Raw genomic sequence first — 3,812 nt, forward strand, 5'->3', positions numbered from 1 at the left:
CAGATATTTTGTTGATTAAGTCGAATAGTTCCATCCCTTTCATTGGTATATGGGGAACAGAATAGTAGACTGGGTCACAGACACGGATCTTTTCTGTTTAGCTGCAGCTGTGGAAATTTCAAAGTTTATTGAAAATTTTAAAATTTGGTGTATTAATGTAGCATTCCAAGCAGAATCTCAGGAGCACTTTTTCCAGAATTTTTTTTTTTTAAGCTACAGTGGTTTAAAGTTTGATAATTTCACCCAGTCAAAAAACAGGATTTCGAAGCTGTCATTTTGTGCGTGAGCGTTTTAATATGAAACTGTAAATAAACCAACTGCTTTACGCAGAAGAATTTTGCGAATTTTCAGAAAGGTTTTGTGAATTTGTATTCTGCACTCGAAAATTCATATTATTCTGCAAAAACGAAAAATAAACATGGAGGTACGTAGTTTAAGGCCTATTTGGCTATTATTTTTAGCACATCTCTCGACCAAGTAACAAGCAGCAGATAGGCACAAGGAGCAGAACACAGCGTCGATGCACATGCTTTCGCGTAGAATATATTTGTCAACACGTGCTATCTCGCAGATAAAAGAGGTCTCATGTTTGGTTTGTCACTATGGAAACAGGCATGAATGTGTTTGTAGCTTACGATTGGCTAAAATTACCCAAAATTTGCGAACTTTGAAAGCTGATAACTCTTTCTTTATTGATTAATGACGAAAATGAATTTCATGACATTGATTTACATATAAAACTACACCATTACACCGAATATAAAACTCGAACAGAAATTAAAGCCAAACAGAAAAGACCTACAGACACTTCTAGAATAGCTCTCCCATTGATGGATACTTCTTAATTTTAAAATATAATTTTCTCAGTTGTCTAACGGATATGACTAAATCGGCATATTGTTTTGTTTTTTACTAGACACATTAAATATGCAGTGCTCTCACTGCCAACAACAGTCACAAGTATATTCTGAAGGCGGCGAGCTGGCAGAAATGTTAGCACGCCGGGCGAAATGCGTAGCCGTATTTCGTCTGCCGTTACGTTCTCAGTTCAAATTCCGCCAAGGTCGACTTTTCCTTTCATCCTTTCGGGGTCGATAAATTAAGTACCAGTTACACACTGGGGTCGATATAGTCGACTTAATCCGTTTGTCTGTCCTTGTTTGTCCCCTCTGTGTTTAGCTCCTTGTGGGTAGCAAAGAAATAGGTATTTTGTCTGTCGCTACGTTCTGAGTTCAAATTCCGCCGAGGTCGACTTTGCGTTTCATCCTTTCGGGGTCGATTAAATAAGTACCAGTAACGCACTGGGGTCGATATAATCGACTTAATCCGTTTGTCTGTCCTTGTTTGTCCCCTCTGTGCGTAGCCCCTTGTGGGCAGTAAAGAAATAAGAAGTATATTCTGATTATAGGTTATCCATGAATAGGGAATTATCCCTATTTTTAAAGCGTCTCTTCGCTACCTGAACTCAACAATGAAAGTTAATTCCTCCCCTCCTCTTATGCATGTTCAGGCTGACCATCATTAGTGTCCCCCTCACCACTACCCCACCTATCTGTGACCACCCTCCCCAATATCTATAAAATACTTTTGAAAACATATTATTCCTGTAAGAAGAAGAAAGCACTCCGTCGGTTACGACGATGAGGGTTCCGGTTGATCCGAATCAACGGAACAGCCTGCTCGTGAAATTAACGTGTAAGTGGCTGAGCACTCCACAGACACGGGCACCCTTAACGTAGTTCTCGGGGATATTCAGCGTGACACAGAGAGTGACAAGGCCAGCCCCTTGAAATACAGGTACAACAGAAACAGGAAGTAAGAGTGAGAGAAATTTGTGGTGAAAGAGTACAGCAGGGATCACCACCATCCCCTGCCGGAGCCTCGTGGAGCTTTTAGGTGTTTTCGCTCAATAAACACTCACAACGCCCGGTCTGGGAATCGAAACCGCGATCCTATGACCGCGAGTCCGTTGCCCTAACCACTGGGCCATTGCGCCTCCACTATTCCTGTAAATATCATGTCGGAATGGCAGCAATTCTGTGCAAAAGGAGGGTCGCTGTGACACGGAGAAATATTTAACATGCAGACGTTCAGTTTTTCAAGCGATATAACCCCGATTGTTAAAATTAATAAAAGTTGACTATTAAGTTTATTAAGGTATTGTGCATTGACTATCCTATTAACCTTGTCTTTTACGTTGTTATATAAACACTATTGATTATTGACAAACAAAAGCCGGATCAAAACAACGTAAACGAAATTATGAATAAAAAGGGATGTGAGAAACATTTAAGAAATGAAAATATTTAAAGATGCTCGTTTTGAATATGGCAATATTTTAGAGATAAAAATAGTTAAAGAATTAAAATGAATAGAAAATCTCAGGAACAACGAAAGATTTCACACACAGTTATAAAAGTTAGAAGCAATATAAAAACACAAACCAAGCCATTGTAAACTTAATAAAAACAAATACGAACATCAATATTACCAGGATAAAAGAAATAGTGTATGCAGCAGCCAGAGTTATTACAATGAAAAGAGAGTATTCCCTTAATAATATAGGAATATTATAGGAATATTAAAACACATGCACACGATATGAGTAACAAACGTAGAGAAAAAAACTATAGAAAAACAGATCATACACTTAATAAAATCAATAACGATAAAGGAACATAAAAAATATAGATAATGACTACAGGAATATATAAATTCTCTTTAAATCGTATAAAAGCCGTTGTTATGGTACCTGTGATTATTCATTAAAGAAAATTTATCAAGAATTTGGTAAATCTTTATATATAAAAGAGAAGTTGTGTGTCTGTCTCCTACGATTTAGATTCCTAACTACTCCCACATTTTGCGGTGCAGTTTAACCAAAAGTGGGTATCTTATAGTCGTGATTCATATCAAGCCCTTCTGGGTATTAGCGCGCGTCTACGATGAGTCTACGATTTTTAAAAAAATTTACCATCATTTTTTCCATTTTAATGCATTTTTTCGCTATTATATAAGGGAAGTAACTCTCTAAAAATGTCTACGATGAGTCAACGATTTAAAAAAAATTTACCATCATTTGTTTTCCATTTTTAATGCATTTTTTTGCTATTTTTTGGCTATAACTCTCTAAAAATCCTTATATAGTTATTTCCATAACAAACCCGAGCAACGCCGGGATACTGCTAGTATAATATAGAAATCAATGTCACATCAATAGAAAGAGTAGTCGAGGAATTCTAGGGAGAAGTATTGTCTTTGGAAACATCTCCACAGGTGTGAATGTTCAAGCCAAAAGGCGCAGCACCTGAATAGTTGTGGGGGTTGTGGGAGTGGGGGGGAAGGATGTCAAGTCAAGATCGAAACCAGATGCTACAGATAGAAACAATAAGATGGCGCAAGAAAAATATAAGAAACCATACTTTTAGTTAAAATGTTTAACAGGAAGGCATAAGACAATAGCAGTGATCTTTAACAAGACAATGGGAAAACGGGAGAGAATAGCTGAACGGATCTCAGAAGAATGGTCTGAGTGTGGCAGCGTATTGGCAGGCTTTATACGGAATTCTGCACACGTAGGTCTTGAGAACATAACGTAACAGCAATAATACTTTCTGTCGATAGATTTTTGTAATTCAAATTTCATAAGAATCTGTCCACTTAGTTGTTTCTATCTATTTGTAACGCAACTGGCAACTGTAGATCCAATTTCTTGGAGGACAAGATCCAGGGAGTAGTTTTCCGTAGTGTACAAAATATGTACCAGGAAACATGTATTTTAATTTCTTTTGTATGCCTGAAAAGTTTCCGCT

The sequence above is a fragment of the Octopus sinensis genome, linkage group LG23 (assembly GCF_006345805.1).
Source record: "Octopus sinensis linkage group LG23, ASM634580v1, whole genome shotgun sequence".
Lineage (NCBI taxonomy): Eukaryota > Metazoa > Mollusca > Cephalopoda > Octopoda > Octopodidae > Octopus > Octopus sinensis.